Source organism: Anopheles moucheti (genome assembly GCF_943734755.1).
Source record: "Anopheles moucheti chromosome X unlocalized genomic scaffold, idAnoMoucSN_F20_07 X_unloc_3, whole genome shotgun sequence".
NCBI classification, from domain to species: Eukaryota; Metazoa; Arthropoda; class Insecta; order Diptera; family Culicidae; genus Anopheles; species Anopheles moucheti.
In genome coordinates this window covers 407,501-417,500 of record NW_026453537.1, presented here as the reverse complement: position 1 = coordinate 417,500, position 10,000 = coordinate 407,501, and positions in this window count along the sequence as shown.

Sequence of the window (10,000 nt, the reverse complement as noted above, 5' to 3'; positions counted from 1 at the left end):
TGATAGTGCGACCAACGGGCTTGATAGTGCGACCTATGGGCTTGATAGTGCGACTAACGGGCTTGATAGTGCGACTTATGGGCTTGATAGTGCGACTTATGGGCTTGATAGTGCGACTTACGGGCTTGCTTTTCCATGTTTTTCGCATCGAGCTTCGGTTCGTTTCGAATAATTTTGTCCATGTTTTTCGTTTGCTACGAGAGGTTCGGTTCGTTTTCAGTTATCCCTGTGTTCATGGTTTTCGTGAGCTTCGATAGGTTTGGTCCGTGTTTTTGAGTACTCTTGTCCATGATTTTCGTGTGCTTCTTGAGGTTTGGTCCGATTTTCAGTACTCTTGTCCATGCTTTCACATGCTCTGATAGGTAGGTTCGTTCTCAGTTATCCCTGTGTTCATGGTTTTCGTGAGCTTCGATAGGTTTGGTCCGTGTTTTTGAGTACTCTTGTCCATGATTTTCGTGTGCTTCTTGAGGTTTGGTCCGATTTTCAGTACTCTTGTCCATGCTTTCACATGCTCTGATAGGTAAGTTCGTTCTCAGTTATCCCTGTGTTCATGGTTTTCGTGTGCTTCCATAGGTTTGGTCCGTGTTTTTGAGTACTCTTGTCCATGATTTTCGTGTGCTTCTAGAGGTTTGGTCCGATTTTCAGTACTCTTGTCCATGCTTTCACATGCTCTGATAGGTAGGTTCGTTCTCAGTTATCCCTGTGTTCATGGTTTTCGTGTGCTTCCATAGGTTTGGTCCGTGTTTTTGAGTACTCTTGTCCATGATTTTCGTGTGCTTCTAGAGGTTTGGTCCGATTTTCAGTACTCTTGTCCATGACTTTCACATGCTCTGATAGGTAGGTTCGTTCTCAGTTATCCCTGTGTTCATGGTTTTCGTGTGCTTCGATAGGTTTGGTCCGTGTTTTTGAGTACTCTTGTCCATGATTTTCGTTTGCTTCTAGAGGTTTGGTCCGATTTTCAGTACTCTTGTCCATGCTTTCACATGCTCTGATAGGTTCACAGTCAGTTTTCAGTTATCCCTGTGTTCATGGTTTTCGTGTGCTTCGATAGGTTTGGTCCGTGTTTTTGAGTACTCTTGTCCATGATTTTCGTGTGCTTCTAGAGGTTTGGTCCGATTTTCAGTACTCTTGTCCATGACTTTCGTTTGCTTCGATTCGTTCACTCTATTACTCTTGTCTGTGGTTTTCGTTTGCTTCGATTCGTTCACTCTATTACTCTTGTCTGTGGTTTTCGTTTGCTTCGATTCGTTCACTCCATTACTCTTGTCTGTGGTTTTCGTTTGCTTCGATTCGTTCAGTCCATTACCCTTGTTTGCGGTTTTCGTTTGCTTCGATTCGTTCAGTCCATTACTCTTGTATGTGATTTTCGTTTGCTTCGAGTCGTTCAGTCCATTACCCTTGTCTATGATTTTCGTTTGCTTCGAGTCGTTCAGTCCAATACTTACCTTTGTCTATGATTTTCGCTCTAGCCCAGTCGCCCTGCGCTCTGGAAATCACATTCCAACTCTATCACCGATAGTGCTCACACCTTGGAAACCACATTTCACCCGGGGAACCTTAGGGTGGATTTTGAGCCTTTCGGGATTGCGAAACCATCATTTAACACTCTAAACTTAATTTCCGCAATCCCAGACGCACTTTCCATATGGTCTCCAAAAATGCGTGTGAGCTGACCTGGTCCCTTATAATAGGCAATGAACACGATTTTGGCAAAATATTTTTTTCAAAATTTTTTGACTCACCGGGTAAAATCGAATTTACTTGGGAAAAATGTTCTAGCAGGGGCCCTCCCATACAAATTTTTTTCTTCTCAAAAATGATTTTCGTTTCACTTTTCATACTCAGGGGAGTCTAAAATTGATGTTTTGAGTCACCGTGAAAAAAAAATTTTTTTGACCCGAGCTTGTGTCGGCGACCCAAAATCGACGCACTTGGGAAAAATGTTCTAGCAGGGGCCCTCCCATACAAAAATTTTTTCTTCTCAAAAATGATTTTCGTTTCACTTTTCATACTCAGGGGAGTCTAAAATTGATGTTTTGAGTCACCGAGAAAAAAAAATTTTTTTGACCCGAGCTTGTGTCGGCGACCCAAAATCGACGCACTTGGGAAAAATGTTCTAGCAGGGGCCCTCCCATACAAAATTTTTTTCTTCTCAAAAATGATTTTCGTTTCACTTTTCATACTCAGGGGAGTCTAAAATTGATGTTTTGAGTCACCGAGAAAAAAAAATTTTTTTGACCCGAGCTTGTGTCGGCGACCCAAAATCGACGCACTTGGGAAAAATGTTCTAGCAGGGGCCCTCCCATACAAAAATTTTTTCTTCTCAAAAATGATTTTCGTTTCACTTTTCATACTCAGGGGAGTCTAAAATTGATGTTTTGAGTCACCGAGAAAAAAAAAAATTTTTGACCCGAGCTTGTGTCGGCGACCCAAAATCGACGCACTTGGGAAATATGTTCTAGCAGGGGCCCTCCCATACAAAAATTTTTTCTTCTCAAAAATGATTTTCGTTTCACTTTTCATACTCAGGGGAGTCTAAAATTGATGTTTTGAGTCACGGTGAAAAAAAAATTTTTTTTTGACTCACCGGGTAAAATGGTCGCACTTGGTAAAAATGTTCTAGCAGGGGCCCTCCCATACAAAAAATTTTTATTTCTCAAATCGATCCGTGGTTTCACTTTTCATACTCTAGGGCCCAATTGCTTCAACTTTGGAAAAAATTTTCGATGATGAAAAATTTTCACCTTCGACGTCCATCGACCACTCGACCCGAACTTGGTACTTTTGTATGGAGGTACCCGAGTGGTGACTTTTTCATACAAAAATTTTTATTTCTCAAATCGATCCGTGGTTTCACTTTTCATACTCTAGGGCCCAATTGCTTCAACTTTGGAAAAAATTTTCGATGATGAAAAATTTTCACCTTCGACGTCCATCGACCACTCGACCCGAACTTGGTACTTTTGTATGGAGGTACCCGAGTGGTGACTTTTTCATACAAAAATTTTTTTGCGAATACGTGTTCGTTCGCGATCATTTAGGCCATGAACAACAAGTCCGCTGCGATAGAAATAGTGCATTGTAGTTACTCGACGAGAAAAAAAATCGGGACTTAGAAAAATTTTTGAAAGTCAAATCGTATTGACTTCCAACAACACCTGATAATAAACACACATTGCCTGTTGCACCACAGATCGCATTTGACTTAACAAATCGCCTGTTGGTACGCACATCACCATCGACTTTACCAATCGCGTTTCGCACCGCTAATCCCACTTGGCGTGGAGCCACGCACATAATGTTGCGAGGAGAGTATTAATCGGGACTTAGCGTTTTAAGCTCGCGAACACTCCACTATGGGAGTGCACGCAAGCACCAACTGTACACACACAACACAACAATCACTCTCGCGAACACTCCATTCCCAAAGTGAACGCGAGCACCAGCAAGCATGGGTCGCCTGAGAGGATCGATGCGAACGCATCTCTACAACTCGCAGCTCCCAGCCTGTAGTCCCGTCGTTTGCGGGCGGTCGAAGGTGTCGAAACTAGTTGTATCCACGGTCGACGGAAACACAGCCACCAGGGTTCCCTGTGGTAAGGTACTTCCACGTGCAGCGTGCTCCCGCCCGTTGCGGCTCAGTCTAGTGCTATAGCGGGGATGAGACGTCAGTGTGCGCGGGGCAGCACCGACGGATCTCGGAGGGTTGTTAAGCCCGCTAGCTTCCGATCACCTAATGGGTTTGAGAAGCGCTATCAGCTCGGATTGGATACGACCTTAGAGGCGTTCAGGCATAATCCAGCGGACGTAGCGTCATACCAAAGTCCGGTCGAACTAGTATTGAGCCAGTGGTCCGTACCTGTGGTTCCTCTCGTACTGCACAGGAATTCCGTTAAGATAGCGGCAAACAGCACACACCAGTAGGGTAAAACTAACCTGTCTCACGACGGTCTAAACCCAGCTCACGTTCCCTTGAAAGGGTGAACAATCCTACGCTTGGTGAATTTTGCTTCACAATGATAGGAAGAGCCGACATCGAAGGATCAAAAAGCCACGTCGCTATGAACGCTTGGCGGCCACAAGCCAGTTATCCCTGTAGTTGCGATCCACACTTCGAGGCGAACGGACGTGCTTCAGTGCTGCTCCCGCTAAGCATTGTGTGTGTGTGTAAGGTGTAAAGCGAATAAAGTGTGATATTGACCCCGGACGGCCAGCTAGGACATTGATTTCACGTAGCCGACCCCCGATTCTGATTGCGGACCTTCCACCCAAGTTTCACCCCCCTACCTGCAAAGGGGGGGGACTTTTTCGTGAACCAGTTTTTCGGCCATTATAAGGTGGTCAGTGCTTGGATTGCTTTGAACGATATGTCAACGGACGCGTCTTCGCGAGACGCATCCACAGACACCAAATTTGTGCGTGTGCGTGAGCTAGACCGGAAGTAGCAGTGAAAAAACTAAAAAAACTACTGGCGCTTTTCAGTGTACGGCTCTTTTGCCCCCCCAGAAGTGCGTGAATCGCGTTAAAAGTATTGCAGAACTTCAACTGAGAACTGCGCGATTCGATAGAGTGGTCTACCGTTCCTGTGCGACAAATACTCGCGGAGTTATAAGCGTGCAAAATCGGAGGTCTAGTGTCATTTTCATCGGCACGTGGCGGTACGGCACAACATTTCGCACGCGCGTGGCTCTATGTGGGGGCACCTTGTGTGTGTAAGAAGGCTGAGATCAGGAAATCGCGAATAACGGGCGAACCGTTTGAGCTAGGGTTTTGATTTCACGTAGCCGACCTTCGATTTTGGTTGTGCACCCCCCACCCAAGTTTCACCCCCCTACCTGCAAAGGGGGGGGACTTTTTCGTGCACCAGTTTTTCCGCGTTTAAAAATCGAATAGTGACTGGATTTTCTCGAGCGATACGTCAACGGACGCGTCTTCGCGAGACGCATCCACAGACACCAAATTTGTGCGTGTGCGTGAGCTAGACCGGAAGTAGCAGTGAAAAAACTAAAAAAACTACTGGCGCTTTTGCAGTGTACGGCTCTTTTGCCCCCCCAGAAGTGCGTGAATCGCGTTAAAAGTATTGCAGAACTTCAACTGAGAACTGCGCGATTCGATAGAGTGGTCTACCGTTTCTGTGCGACAAATACTCGCGGAGTTATAAGCGTGCAAAATCGGAGATCTAGTGCCATTTTCATCGGCACGTGGCGGTACGGCACAACATTTCGCACGCGCGTGGCTCTATGTGGGGGCACCTTGTGTGTGTAAGAAGGCTGAGATCAGGAAATCACGAATAACGGGCGAACCGTTTGAGCTAGGGTTTTGATTTCACGTAGCCGACCTTCGATTTTGGTTGTGCACCCCCCACCCAAGTTTCACCCCCCTACCTGCAAAGGGGGGGGACTTTTTCGTGAACCAGTTTTTCCGCGTTTAAAAATCGAATAGTGACTGGATTTTCTCGAGCGATACGTCAACGGACGCGTCTTCGCAAGACGCATCCACAGACACCAAATTTGTGCGTGTGCGTGAGCTACACCGGAAGTAGCAGTGAATAAACTAAAAAAACTACTGGCGCTTTTGCAGTGTACGGCTCTTTTGCCCCCCCAGAAGTGCGTGAATCGCGTTAAAAGTATTGCAGAACTTTAATTGAGAACTGTGCGATTCGATAGAGTGGTCTACCGTTTCTGTGCAAGAAATACTCGCGGAGTTATAAGCGTGCAAAATCGGAGATCTGGTGCCATTTTCATCGGCGTGTGGAGGCAACATTACGCACGCGCGTGGCTCTATGTTGGGGCACCTTGTGTGTGTAAGAAGGCTGAGATCAGGAAATCGCGAATAACGGGCGAACCGTTTGAGCTAGGGTTTTGATTTCACGTAGCCGACCTTCGATTTTGGTTGTGCACCCCCCACCCAAGTTTCACCCCCCTACCTGCAAAGGGGGGGGACTTTTTCGTGCACCAGTTTTTTCCGCGTTTAAAAATCGAATAGTGACTGGATTTTCTCGAGCGATACGTCAACGGACGCGTCTTCGCGAGACGCATCCACAGACACCAAATTTGTGCGTGTGCGTGTGTCATACCGGAAGTGGCAGTGGTTTTAGTACATTGTGCAAAATTTTTGTACTAAACCGGGTTTTAGTACAAACGCGATTCGACGGACGATATAAATTCCCGTCGATAGAGACCTCGGACGTGTGAATGTGTCGTAACTTCGTGGAGTTATAGCGTTTCGAAAAGTTCGATAAGTAGTTTGATAAAAGTTATCGAACTCCAAAACCGAGTTATCGGACTTTCAATCTGCGATAACTCGAGCGTCCTTTGTGCTAGAGACACGTGCGGGGTATCGGGAGAAAGGTCGTCGGATTGGGCGTCCGATGGTGTCCACCCCGCTGACCCGCTACTCACCCCCTTCCACCCCGGAAGGAAAAACCACTTTTGTGAGCTGGTTTTTGCAGTAGGACACCAGTGAGGGGTATCGTTGGAAAGGTCTGAAGGAGGGGCGTCGAGTCGTCACACTCCGCCCACTTTCCACCCACCCCTACCCCCATCCTGGGGGAACACCAAACTCAACCATGGCATCGAATTTGCGGTCAAGGGCAGCATCGACGGACAGCCGAGCACCGGTGGGCTCGAAGCCAGTCGTAGTGCTGAGCAAAGTCATGGAAAGGCAGACCACAGCCACGAGAGGTGCTGCCCGCATGAGTGGAGTTGGCACGGCCACAGCAACAGCGTCGACAGTGCAAATGGAGAGGCTTATTGAGCGCTTGGAGGACCAGCTGGCCCTCCTCCGCGCACAACTGACGGAACAGGCGGAGCAGTTCCGCAAAGACCTCGCGGCGATGCAGGAGAGCCATCGCCAGGAGGTGCAGTACCTGCGGGAGGAGAACCGCAGGGAACGCGAGGCGTCGAATGGTCTGCTGGCACAGCTAGTGTCTGTACAGCAGCAACAGCAGCAGCAGCAGCAGCAACAGCAGCGGCAGAAGCAGGCAGTGGGTGCGGTGACGGCTACGGTGTTGCCGTCTCCGGACCAGGAAGGCGGCTCCTGGGCCGAGGTGGTGCGCCGTAAGCCGGCACGCCAGCAGCCGGCCCAGCAGCAACGGCAGGAGCAGCAGCAGCGGCAGCAACAGCAGCAACAGCAGCAGCAGCGGCAACAAACGCAGCAGGGGGGGTCTTATCGCCCTCCGCAAATGCGCCAACCGCAGCAGCAGCGTCAGCAGCAGCAGTGGCAGCTGAAGGGCCAGCTGTTGCATAACCGCAACCAGCAGCAGCCACATCATCAGCAGCAGCCGCGACAACAACAACAGCAGCAGCTACATCGTCGTCCGACGCGACGCAGTGTGCGTCCGGACACTATTGAAGTCGCACCGGCTGAGGGAGTAACCTGGACGCAGGTATACCTGAAGCTGCGAACGGATTCGGAACTGGAGGAGGTCCGCACGGACATTGGGATGGGTCGACGTACGGCTCAAGGCCACCTTCGCGTCCCCATCAAACGGACCGCTGACAGCGAGGCGCTCGCTTCTAAGATTCAGGGCGTCCTTGGAGACATGGGAGTAGCTCGAGTACTCACAGACATGGGAGAGGTCCTGGTTACCCACGTCGATTCGCTGGCCACCGTCGACGACGTGAAGGAAGCGATCCGGGCCAAACTCGGGGTGGCACCGGGCATCACCTTCGTCGACGTCTGGGAGCTGAGCGACGGGACGAAACGCGCTCGTGTCCGCCTCCCGCTAGTGAAAGCGCAGCTTTTACACGAGGTGAGGCTGCCACTGTGCCAGTGCATCAGCACGGCACGTGAAGTCCCCCGTCGCCCTGTCAGCCAGCGCCGTTGCTTGCGCTGCTTCGACATCGGCCACATCGTGCGCGACTGTCGGAGCGAGACGGATCACAGTGGGAAGTGCTTCCGCTGTGGCACCGCTGGTCATCTGGCGAAGGATTGCTCCTCGGAGGCTAAGTGCCTCAAGTGTGGTGGCCCGCACAGCATCGGCCACGCAAGTTGTGGACAGCCGCCAGCATCATGCGAGTGAAGCAGCAGCTGCGTGTGTTGCAGGCTAACCTGGGCGGTGGACGCACTGCCCAGGACTTCGTCCTCCAGGACTTCGTCCTGCAATCCGCTCGGACGGAGCGGATCGACGTGTTGCTGCTCTCGGAGGTGTACCGGTCTCCAGAGAACAACGGAACGTGGTCAGTCGACTCGTCGGGGGGAGTAGCCGTGGTGGCTACCGGAGCGCACCCCATCCAGCGTGTGTGGCGCAGCCCAACGCCTGGATTGGTAGCCGCCCAGATCGGCGGCATTGTGTTTGTGAGCTGCTATGCTCCCCCCCGCCTCACCATCGGCGAGTTCGAGCACTTCCTGGAGGCTCTGGAGCTGGAGGCGCTTCCCCACCCTCACGTCGTCGTAGCAGGCGATTTTAACGCCTGGCACGAGGAGTGGGGAAGCGAACGCAACACAGTGCGGGGCGAGGAGCTGCTGTCCACCATCCAGCAGCTCGGGTTGAGGATTCTCAACCGAGGTACAACCCCAACGTTCGTCGGGAACGGCGTTGCCACTCCCAGTGTTGTCGATGTGTCGTTCGCGAGCGAGTCTATCGCTCGACCCGACACCTGGGCAGTGGCTCCCGACTCGTTGGCGCGGTTTTACACGGCGTCCGACCACCGGTACATCCTCTTCACCGTCGGGCCGTCCTCCTCGCCCCAGCACCACACCGAGCGGCATCAGCAGCGACAGCAGCAGCAGCAGCACCACCACCATCGGCGGCAGCAGCAGCAGCAACATCGACACCAGCGGAGCAACCATCAGCCCGTCTCCCATCGCCAGGGCAGGAGATGGAAGGCCTCGCAGTTCTCGGCCGAGGCGTTCCGGGTGGCACTGCGAGCGGCGAGCTTCGAGGAGCGAGCGGTCAGCCAAGAGGGCATGGTCGATGCCATCTTCGAGGCATGCGACGAAACGATGGCGCGGGTCACCACGTCGCATCGTGACCCCCATCGAGCCCTCTTTTGGTGGACACCGGAGCTCACGCGCCTCCGCGAGGAGTGTGCAGCCGCTCGCGACCGGATGGTCGCCACGGTCGACCTGCAAGAGCGCAGCCTTGCAGCAGCGCACCACCGAACTGCGAGGCGGGCGATGGAGAAGGCGATCCGGGCCAGCAAACGGGCAGAGTTTGATAACCTCATCCGACTCGCGGAGGACAATGAGTTCGGGGCAGGTTACCGTGCTGTCATGTCGCGGCTTCGTGGCAGCTACGTGCCACCGGAGACAGACAGGGAGGAGCTGCAGCGCATCTCCGGGGACCTGTTCCCGACTCATCCGCCTGTCGACTGGCCGGCAGAGGAGGACTCCGCGGACGGGCAGTCGCTGACGCCTGTCACCACGAGCGAGCTGCTGGACATCGTGGGGAGCATGGCCAACCGGAAGGCGCCGGGTTTGGACGGGATCCCCAATGCAGCCGTCAGGACAGCGATCAGGGAGTACCCGGAGGTTTTCCGCCGCTTGTACCAGGACTGCCTGGACAGTGGCACGTTTCCTGCGCCGTGGAAGCGGCAGCGCCTGGTGTTGCTGCCCAAGCCAGGCAAACCTCCCGGGGAAAGCTCCTCGTACCGGCCGTTGTGCATGCTTGACGCACTCGGCAAGGTGTTGGAGCGCCTGATCCTGTCCCGGCTCAACGTCCACCTCGAGGATCCTGAAGCTCCACGGCTGTCGGAACGGCAGTACGGCTTCCGGAAAGGGCGATCCACCATCAGTGCGATCCAGCGGGTTGTTGAGGCTGGTAGGACGGCCATGTCCTTTCGCCGGACAAACCAGCGGGACAACCGCTGCCTGATGGTGGTCGCTTTAGACGTCCGCAACGCGTTCAACACCGCGTCCTGGCAGTCCATCGCCAACGCGTTGCAGGAGAAAGGCGTGCCATCCGCACTGAGGAGGATGCTGAGGAGTTACTTCGAGGACCGGCGGCTGATCATCGAGACCAGCGAGGGCCCTGTCGAGCGGCACATCAGCGCGGGAG